The following is an 11,218-nucleotide window of genomic DNA, read 5'->3' as shown; positions in this document are numbered from 1 at the left end:
ACAATCTTGTAGGGGCCATCCCATTTAGGTTCCAACTTCCCTAGAAACAACTCCCTATGCGCATCGTAATAGAGGACTAATTGGCATTTTTAAAAGGTATATTTCTTCACTCTAAGGTCATGCAACTGCTTCATGCGACATTTAGCCACCTCCTGGTGTAACAAGCTCTGCAACTTCAGCTCATCCAGGTGGGCTATAGTCGTGAAACGTTCAAAAAGGGGATCCTCATCTCCCAAAGAGTGGTTAATTGCAAACCGTATGGTCTGCAATTCGATTTCAAGGGGTAACACACACTCTTCCCCATAAACCAATTTAAATGGAGTATGGCCGGTAGCTCACTTGAACATGGTATTATACACTCATACTGCCACATACAACTTCTTGTCCTAGTCTTGTTTCTTCTTAGAGACTATCTTAGACAGGATACCCACAAGCTGTTTATTAGTACTTTCAACTTGCCCATTCGCTTGTGGATTATAAGGAGTCATTTTATTGTGCTTGATTTGCCAAGCCTCTGTCAAGATTTTGATCACCTTATTCAAAAAATGGGTTCCACGGTGTCATATTGCTGCGCATTCGAGGTGTGAAAACCATCCAAAAATTGTGTGTGTGATTTGATACTTTGTACATACTTAGTTGTTGTGTTTACATTTATTTTCTGCGTATGAGTATAGTGGGGAGGAGTTGGAGGCATAGTGGTGAACGATGAGATGCTTTCAGCCTATGTTGAGCAAGGTCAAGTGGAAAGCACAACTGATGCTGGTGAACATGTTACACGTATTCGTTCAGGACTTTGTCTTCTCCTTCCCCAGCTACATCAAAAATACCTAATGATACCAAACCTCCACATCCAGGAGTTGGAAAGAAGGAGGCCAAGCATTGAAACGTGCTATGAGAAGCATGGGGCATGGAGCATAGCTGGAGGCCGCATTCACTTATCTCTCGGCAGATTCTGCCTTCCAAGAAGAGCTTGCAGGAATCCTAAAGGATTACGTTGGGCGAGAATCACCACGTTATTTTGCAGAGAGATTGACATAACATTATAAGCAAGGTCAAGATGGGGGGGCCTCTTATTTATCTGAAAAGAGAGGATTTGAATCATACAGGTGCTCACAAGATCAACAACGCCATTGGGCAAGCTTTGCTGGCTAAGCGGATTGGTAAAAACCGTATCATAGCAGAAACTGGTGCAGGGCAGCATGGAGTTGCCACTGCTACAGTGTGTGCTCGCTTTGGGTTACAATGTGTTGTTTACATGGGCGCCAAAGATATGGAACGACAGGCTCTTAATGTATTTAGAATGAGACTCCTTGGAGCTGAGGTACGTGCTGTCCAGTCTGGTACAGGTACGTTGAAAGATGCGACATCAGAAGCAATAAGAGACTGGGTTACAAATGTAGAGACCACACACTATATTTTAGGGTCCGTAGCTAGACCTCACCCTTATCCAATGCTGGTGAGAGATTTTCACGCCATTATTGGCAAAGAGACTCGACGATAGGCTCTAGATAAGTGGGGAGGAACAGAAGGGGAAAAAAAAAACACGGAAGGAGAGCCGCTAATTAGCAGATTCAAAAGCTAAGGAGGGAGGGAAAAGTAAGCGGGTGGGATGAAAAGGAAGGAAGGCGAGGCTAATCTGGGAGAGGAGAAGTCTGACGACTGGTGATGAGGCTTCATCAATGAGAAACATTTCGGAATCCTGGACTCTGCTGCTCCATTGGGGAAGAAAAGCTAATTTGTGACGAGAGTGCGTGACAGACAGGAAAACGTGATACACACACAGACATTTGTTTTCCGCTTCCTTGTTCGTTAACAATTCTGCTTTCGTTGGCCCAATGAGGTTTCAGTACCTCAATTCATGATGCTTATCTTCAAGGAAGAAAGGAGAAATCGTCGCCTGCTCTGGGGAAAAACGGAAGAAGAAGTCGTCAATTGGAAGGGAGGAATGAAGGGAAGAGCGTAAAAAAGAAAAACAAAAACTGGCGTGAAAAGAGATGGAGAATTCTGAGAGACGGGAGATAGACAATTCTCAATGCTAAGGCTGAACCGAAACTTCTTATTTACAGGCACACTCTCTCCCTCTCTCGACAACGACATTGTACTCTGTTCATAACCCTTACACACGAGGGACTTTCAAGGCAAGAAGTCACCATGGTTTGACATGGCGGTCTGTCATGGCTTCACTTCCTTCCCCACTAACCATGGGGAAGAAAGTATGCTCGTGGTGATGCAACGTGGTGCAATTGTAGACTCTGGCTACGCGTCAACAGCGCATGCAGCACCTCCTTCGCCTGTTCGCAGAGTGGTTTTGGGATTTTCCAAATCGTGATCATTTGCCATGGTTGCTTCACGAGTTGTGGAACAGGGTAGAGTGATTGCCATAGCAGATTAGTTTTCATGTGTTGTTGTTGTTAACAGGTGGCTCGTTATAGGGAGATGCCATTGAACCCATGATCTTCTTTCTTTCTACCTTTTGGACTGGTTGCGATTGCCTTGAGGGGGTTTTGTTGGCATTCATCAAGCTCTGCAACATCAGCAAAAATTCGCCTTCATTAGGAGTAAATATCATCGTCTGCAGAGTGAATTTCAGATCATGGGATCTACATGTCAATAACTTGTAGGGAATCATCCCCTCATCTTTTGAGAATCTCCCAAACCTCCTCAAACTAGACTTGCGAAATAATAACCTCGTGAGAAGTTTTCTTAATAACAGCTAAGCTTTGTATCCAATCTCTTTCCTCTTCTTATTATCCTGGAACATAAATTGAAATCTGTCTGAAAGGAAAAATTGCAGAACAGGGTACTTTAGCTTGCCTTTTTCTCTGGTGTTGAATAAGACAAATACAAGTGTTGCAAGCTCCCTTGGAAAGCCGTTCCTTACACAAATATCACTTATCTACCTGTATGACATGCTGAAGCCTAATCAGAATTTATTGATTGAGTTCTGGAATTGTTGTATGGCTATTAAAAATATATGACTCAGAGTTGAATGCTAAAACTAGTTTGATGATGAGTTTAATCTCTGACATTGGATTATTCATTTGATTGATCTTCCATCTTGACATATATCAAGGTCTTTTGAAGACGCGACTTTGCTTTCACAAACCCTTCAACAACGGTCCGACACTAATTCTTTCGGGGGACCAAAACGGCATATTATCTGCTCTAAAAGGAAACTAGCAGTTTCTTTAGCATCATCTTTCCTTGTTGCATGTCCTTCTGACCACTTTGTGAAGTAGTCAGTTGCTACAATAATATACCTCTTTTGCGCAGTCGACGATGGAGTAATAGGACCCCACAAAGTCTATTCTCCACTTCTCAAATGGGAGTATCGCCATAATAGGGGTGAGTGGTCTTTTCCGATTCTCTCGACTATCATGTCGTTGACAAATATCACATCTCTTAACATATGCGAACGCATCCTGGAAAATGGCAGGCCACCAGTAACCTACTCGTAAATCCTTTTGTGCTGTAAGCCATCCAGCAAAATGACCTCCGCAAGCAGAATCATGGCACTCTTCCAAAATGAATGGCACCTCGTCAGGCATCACACATCGGCGATAGATGTCATCAACCCCTTGCCGATATAATCTACCTCCGATCAAGGCAAACTTTAATGCCTGCTGCTTAATTTTCCTTCTCTCAGCTTTAGATAGTTCGGATCCAGCCTCTCCTGTCGATAAATAATGCGTTATTGCAGCATACCAGGAGGGAATAGATGCCGTATCTATCTTAAATAACGACTCCATGTCACTACCTTCAGCCACAGATTCTTTCAGCTCCCCAAAGTCCACAAGACATTCCACAATACCCTGTAACCTTGGTGGCTTACTCCTGATCTCATAATCAAACAAGTGATTAACCACTTCGCTAGACGATCAAGTAGCTGCAGCTTATTCATCAATAATCGAAGCCCCTCCGCCTTCGTATAAAGCACAACTTTTTCATAGAGGATATAGTGCCTGAATTTCTTAGTCCCAAAGACCATCGCAAGACACAACTTCTCCATATAGGTATAATTGATCTCTGACATGCCCAATTTTCGACTAGCAAAGGCTATCGGGTGATACCACTTTCCCCCCCAGATTTGGGCTAAACAGTAGCTTATACTATACATAGTGGCTGCTAAAAATATATAGAACACCTCGCCTCTTTTAGGTGCTTTTAAAACGGGTGCTTTTACTAGCTCTTGCTTCACATCCTCAAATGATATTTTACAAGCATCACTCCATGCAAATAGACAGTTATAGGATAATAAATTCGTTAATGGCAACGTTCTTTCTGCCAAGGCATTTATAAACCTTCGATAGTACCCTATGGATGACAGAAAGCTATGAACCTCTTTCGGAGTACGTGGTGGACTCATAGCAACTATGACTTTGACCTTCTCGGGATTTGTCACAATTCCTACTGAACTGACCACATGGCCCAGCAATAGCCCATAAGCTACACCAAAAACACACTTCTGTGGGTTTAAAGCGATACAAAATTGTCTGCAGCGCTCAAAGCATTTTCTTCAAATGATCAACTGCCTTTCTCTCATGGTGGCGGCCCCTAAGTCATCAATAAACACCTTCAACTCTTCAGGGGATATGTCACCGAATGTCTTATCTGTTGTTCGTTGCCACGAACCAGGCGCATTGCATAAACCAAAGGCCATCACATAGTACACAAAAGTACCAAAGACAGTAATAAAATTTGTTTTCAACTTGTCCTCTTCTGCAATTGCCATCTGGTTATATCTTGTAAAGCAATCCATAAATGAATATATCTCCCTACCCGCTAATTGATCCAAAATTTGGTCAATAAATGGCAACGGGTAGTAATCCTTAACTATCTTCTTATTCAGCTCTCTAAAATCCACACATAATCGGATTTGATTATTTTTCTTCTTTTTGATCACAACTGGCGAACACCATTCCGTGTGTTGCACATGAAAAATCAAACCGCTCTCTGAAGCTTTTGTAACTCTTCAAACATCCCGTCCCTCAGTTCAAAAGGCATACGCCTTACTTTCTGTCATATAGGGTGACTTTCTTCCTTCAATGGAATTGTATGAACGGTGAAACTAGGAGGAATGCCTCTAAGTTCATCATAACTCCAGGTGAAAATATCGCGGAACTCTTGGATCAGAGAGACGTACTTCTCGCATTCTTGGACACTAAGGATGGACCCTAATTTGATTGGTCGCGACTCATCAGGCGTACCAAGGTCTAGCTCGATAACATCTGCATCTCTTATACGATCTTGGGCCTCTATCGGCTCGTTCAAAGTGATCTGATAGATGTCTTCCGTGGTGGATCCCTCTTTGGACTCATCACTCGATGATGTCTCACTGGTGGATAAATCCTCTAATGTCTCCAATTCTGTGGAAGATAGAGGAGCTCTCTCACTCTGCGGGGGACTCAGGATAGGTATCAATCACCACGTGCTGAGCACCTCTGCCGAATATTAGCCAACTGGCGGGTATATCCACTTGACAGTCCGCTTGCAAGATCCAACAGGCATTCTACATTTGCAACAGTGACATGGACCTTAGTAATGCAGCCTTCCGGCTGTCTCAATCCGCCATTCTGAGAATTGTGGAGGTATATTTCTAGATCGCAAGACCCAACCTTTCCATTAGTTCAGAACTCATAATGTTAACAGATGATCCCGTGTCGACAATGGCATAATCTACTAATATCCCATCGACATAGGCTGCAACCCTTGGGCAATGTTTCTCAGCTTGCTCGAACGAGTCATCACCAACTCGTGCAATACCCAAAGGTTCTACGATATACCCAGTATATAGGATCTTTCTAAATTCCTTGCGTACTCCTAAGGAAAGCTTAATAAGCTGTAAAAGGTTCACATCTGGCTTGACTTCGCAAAGAGAGCTCGCCAAATCGAATTCATGATAGTTCGGCAAAGTTCGCTTTTCACGCCAAACCATCCACTCTTTAGGTCGATGAACCAGCTTTATTGCTTCTTTTTTAACTTTCACCTTCTTCCTCGGTGGTTCCTTATCCTTCTTAACATCGGCTTTACTCTCCACGGGCTTCAGAGGTCCCCCTTCCATGGCAGGATCCAAAACTTGCGTTCCTTTGTCGCCTTGTTTAGGGTTTCCATTGACAGGCTTATCCTTGTCGGCCTCTCTACCCTTTTGACCTCTTGTAAGGACAGCTCACAGATTAGAGGTTTCAGCGTCATTAATGCACACAGCCTCAATCAAACTAACCCCACTACCACTAGGCAGCTCCTCCACTATAGTCTTTGGTCGTTGGAGTATTTGTTTAGGTCCGTCTTCTTGCTAGGAATCATTTCCTTGCGCACGATGATTAACAAGGCCTGGTTGCCAACTATCTTGCTGGAGAGAACTAATCTTACTCCAGCAAGTGGCTGCTAAATGGCCGGATTTTCCACAAATGTTGCACTTGACATTTGGGCAATTTCGTGGATAATGCTGCCCACCACACCATTTGCAGCTAAACCTCGAAGATACACCCTCATCTGGGTATCTACTTCCTATCAAATTTTGTTGTTTTCATGTTCCTCTAGAAAGCAATTGCCATGCATCCAGGAGGTATTGTCTGATACCTTTAAGTTTCTTTATGATTTATGCAAATTGTGAATGTCTATGTGCTCAAAAAATTAAGAAAATGAGCATTGGTGCACATGTGGAAAACATTTCTTTCAATGATTTCGACTATCGCTCGTATGCGACATTGCATGAACCTAGCACCGAGAAACCCTCGTGCTACTAGGTTCTTAATTTTTAATTATCGACCAACCTAAATTGTATGCATAAAAACCAGCAAGCTTTTCATAATTTCATTCAGCATTTAAACACCTTTAATACACTCTACCCCCTCACCCGTTTAGGTTGTGCATGGTACATAGGTTTAGGGTTCATTTTCCACATTTTTATTGTATGAAAAGCAATAAAAACTCACTAAAACATAAAAGTAGGGCTGAACTGAGGCTAAACCTCATACTTCAGACCCCTCATACATCCACAAACATGGTTCTTATGTTTCCTTAATTTTCGGCACTCAAAATTTATTTTTTCCCTATTTTTCTCTATTTTCCCTATTTTTCTTGTATTTTTTGCAATATTAAATGACTAAAAATACAAAATGAGTTGTGGGATGTGGCCCTTAGGTTCATTTGCAACAGAACCATAAATTTAGTTGGTGTGTCTTATTATATTTTCCATTTATATATAAAAAACACCCAATTTTTCCATATTTCGCGTGTTTTACGGGTTTTACACTATTAATTTCAATCACAACACTTATGATTTTCTGATTTTCTAAGCATCAACTGATCAAACTCATAGCAAGCAACATTATAATGCATAATCATCCCATGGGAACAAATATTCATGAAGCAAATTGCATAAAACATCAATTTCCTTTGTAAAAATTGGATTACCGTTCTTTGCGGGTTGCGGGTTTTTATTTGTCATATCTCATAGAGACCACCATTGGAGGAGCGAAGGATGGTGATATAGTTAGCAGACAGAGGGGATTCACTGCCCAAGATTCATTGGGTGGGTTGCATTCAACCCTATGATCATGATGAGAGAGGAGGAGGCGCATTTTTCAGTGCCTGTAGGTGCCTCCTCTCTCCACGTTTTTTTTTCCTCTCTTGCATGAAAAATTTCATGCTACACTAAAAGTTGCATGCCCCCCCCCCCCCCCCCCCCCCCAAAGGGCATGCCCACTTGGCCTCCCAAGTGTCCACCTCTTCAAATCTTGCCCATTTCTTGGCTCCTTCCTCGTCCGGACTCCGAATTGAGCTCTGAAAAAATCTTGGGCGTCTGGCTTGACATCCCGCATTGGCAGGTAACTCTTGTCAACCCACACGACAGTCTGAAAAATTATGAAAAATCAACTAGTGTCGCTCGGGTGCCTTTAAAGCACTTTGATGCTTAAAATCGTCCTAGATCGAGCCGCCGCCTTCGACATTGAATATTTTTCCCTTGATATTCGTAATTTTTAGCTATTTTTAAGCACTTCTCGGCATCAAAATTCCGCTCTCACACACTCACTCCCTCACACTCTCACACACACTCTCTCAAGAGCACACACAAGCGAGAAGGTGAGAAGGAGAGAAGAAGAAGAAGACTCCTTTTGCCACATACCAAAGAATGATCTCTTATTCACTTTTTGAACTTTATATACAAACCCTAAAATCCCATGGGCACCCATCCCTTTTTTACATGACTGGCCATTGTGGCAAGGTCCTTTTTCCATTTTTCTCTTTTAGCCCCGTGCCTCTAGCCTACACCTGTCTAATATTTTACAATGGGCACAGGAGGGAGCCTGGCGCTCTTTTATAAAGATTTTTTGAGTTTTTTGAGGCGCCTTTTTTTTTATGGTTGTGCTTTTAGGGGCCGCTTGCGTGTCTTCGCCCTTTTTCTTCATCTTCCTTTGCTTTTCCTCCATTTTTCGCCATCTTGGCTTTGCTATCTTGACTTGGGGCTAACAGATTAAGTTTCATTTCTTTCCACCATATCTATAACTAGAGTTATTTGGTTTATTGCAATGAGGATCCATGTTTCCAACATGGTATCCAAGTAGATTCACTCCAAGAGCATGCGTTAGCAGCTAACATTAAGGGAAAGAATCTCCATCCACCCACTTAGCATTTACACTTAACATTCCCAAGTCCAAGAATAGGTAGCTAGCTACCACCCCGTCTTGGAGGGCTTGATTCTATCCAATCATCGAATTATTTGAGATAAGATTTTAAGGACTTCAATCACGTCAAGTTGACCCTCTCCAACACAAAAATTGGTGGGTTTGCTCTATGTAGCAGGTAGCATTTGGATTCTCCCCAATCTGGTGTGCAAATTTTTCAAGTATAGATTCAACCTAATCTAGCTCCTCATGGAAAGGATAATCTCAAGAACTATTTTAGAGATTTTATAGCCTATATATCACCTTGACTTCAACAAAGAGATATCAGGGAAAATTTTCTCCTATTAGTTGCTATAATCAGAATACTTAGACACTGTATAGTGGCAACCATAGCCAAGCTTCACAAACACTTCTTTTCTCTCATTTCTCTAACCATTTGCTAGTGCTTCCAATGGATGAAAAATTCTTTGGAAGAATGTTCTAATTGTTTTTTCACCCTCATTGCTTTTACCTAAGACTCATTATGCATTGACAGACCACCAAGTTTGATGTAATATCCTTTCTACACTTAGTAACCAAAGATGAAGGGCTACCTCATGAAGAAGAACGTGTCTCATGTGCAAGGTCTAGAACTCAAGATCAAGTAACTCAACTAACCCTTGAGCAAAAGGAGAAAGATGAACAAGTGCTAGGAATCATTGTAACTAGCCTTGTAGATGAACTTGTCCATCATGTGGATGGGGTAAATACTACATTTGAAGCCTAGCATATATTGGAGACTACATTTGGAACCAAAGGTAAACATTCCATTGCCAATCTTAAAATTGATCTTTATGGTTTGAAAATGGAAGATGGAGAATCTATTGCCACCATAGTCAAATAAAGAAAGAGCTTGAAGACCCAACTTTCTAATGTTGGCAAATCAATTAAAGATACAAATGTTGTGGTAGTGAGTAAAAAGCATGCCATCCAACTTTGATCAAAGGGTCAAAATACTTAAGGAGAAAGAACCAATTCCAAGCATAGAGATTGTGATAAATCTTTTATGAAAGAAGAGAATAACATGGTACTAACACCCTATGAAGGAGAGCTAGCCTATGAACTTGAAATGAGGAAGCTATGCCCATCCAAGCATTGCAAGAAGACCAATCATAAGTTAGAGTTTTACTTCTTGAAGTATCCTTTCAAGAATTGTGCAAGATTAGGCCATGGAGCAAAGTACTGTAGTTTTTCAAAGGAGCTTACTTTTAGAAATTTTGGTGGAGAACAAAGAAGAAGATAAATGAAAAATAGCAACATATGGCCAAACCTTTCTTGAATATGCATTCTGATTCCTATCATTGTGATGGCGAGGTTTTTTTTTTGTTCTTGGTATCTCCTCAACATTTATTGTAATATTTGAACTTGATATGTTTCTTTTCCTTGCAATGTTGAACCTCTAGATGCTTTGTTATAGCCCTAGACTTTACAAGTGCTAGGAAGCTCAACCCATGCATGTAATGCAAAAAAACCACTCATCGGTTAGAGTTTTACTTCTTAATGTATGCTTGAAAGAATTGTGAAAGACTAATCCATGGAGCAAAGTACCATAAAATTTTCAAAGGAACCTACTATAGAAAATTTGATGAAGAACAAAGGAGAAGACAAAGAAGAAACTATAGCATATACATCAGCCTTTCTTGACTATGCATTCCAATTCCTATCATTGTAATGGCTAAGTATTTTTTGTTCTTGGTATCTCCTAAATATTTCTTGTAATCCTAGAATTGATATGTAAGTTTGAGATATTTCTTTTCCTTACAATCCTAGACCTTTAGATGTTTTGTTGTAGTCCTAGACTTATATAAGTGCCACATGTCTTGAAACCTTATAATCTTGGACTAGTTAGGTAAGTTCTAGATGTCTCATCTTCTATCATTTTAGACAGAGCACTAAGTAGCATCCCCTATCTAAATTACCTATCCTATTTATAATATTTATCCTATCTATCGTATCCTTAAATTGTTATATGGGCTATGAAGGGTATTGCAAATAGGCCCTTTCAATAGGCTCACAAGAACCAGCTCTTAGTAGTTAGGGAAGAATTATATATGCAGTCATCAATGATGTCACTATACAACTTTCCTTGCAAATTGTAATGGCCTATAAAAGAGGTTGTGGATGCTCACTCTATAATAAAGAGCATGAGAGATAGAGATGTGAGCTAAAAAGAGAGCTCATCCATTCTACCTTTAATCATTAACATGATTTTCATTTAGTACATCCCTTCATTTCAAGTTAGTTGCATGTCTTATCAATAAGGACTAGGTTTCATTTCTTTCTACCATAATTGTAACTAGTGTTGGTATGGTTTAGTAGAATGAGAATCCTCTTAGAAGAGTAAAACACACAATAGAATAATGAAAGACCCAAGATTGATGAAAGAGATAAAGCACGTAATGTAACTAGGAATAGGAATCCACCGTGACAAGAGTACAATGGTTGAGTGCCCACTCAAACATTCCACAAGCTCCCTCTCTCCACACCAAGAACTTGCAAGTACAAGTATGATAGTGGAATGTGGCCACACTGAGGCCACACTCTCACCTTTT

The 11,218-nt window shown here is 40.9% G+C and overlaps 1 pseudogene; it reads left to right on the top strand.

Annotated features, from left to right (window-relative positions):
- The first annotated feature begins 768 nt into the window (after positions 1 to 768).
- LOC148012756 (tryptophan synthase beta chain 2, chloroplastic pseudogene) lies at positions 769 to 1,582 on the top strand (annotated as a pseudogene).
- The last annotated feature ends 9,636 nt before the right edge of the window (positions 1,583 to 11,218 follow it).

Source organism: Lygodium microphyllum, chromosome 27 (assembly GCF_053477565.2).
Source record: "Lygodium microphyllum isolate KBCC chromosome 27, Lygodium_microphyllum_v1.1.10, whole genome shotgun sequence".
Classification (NCBI taxonomy): domain Eukaryota; kingdom Viridiplantae; phylum Streptophyta; class Polypodiopsida; order Schizaeales; family Lygodiaceae; genus Lygodium; species Lygodium microphyllum.
This window is presented reverse-complemented; position numbering and strand designations above follow the sequence as displayed.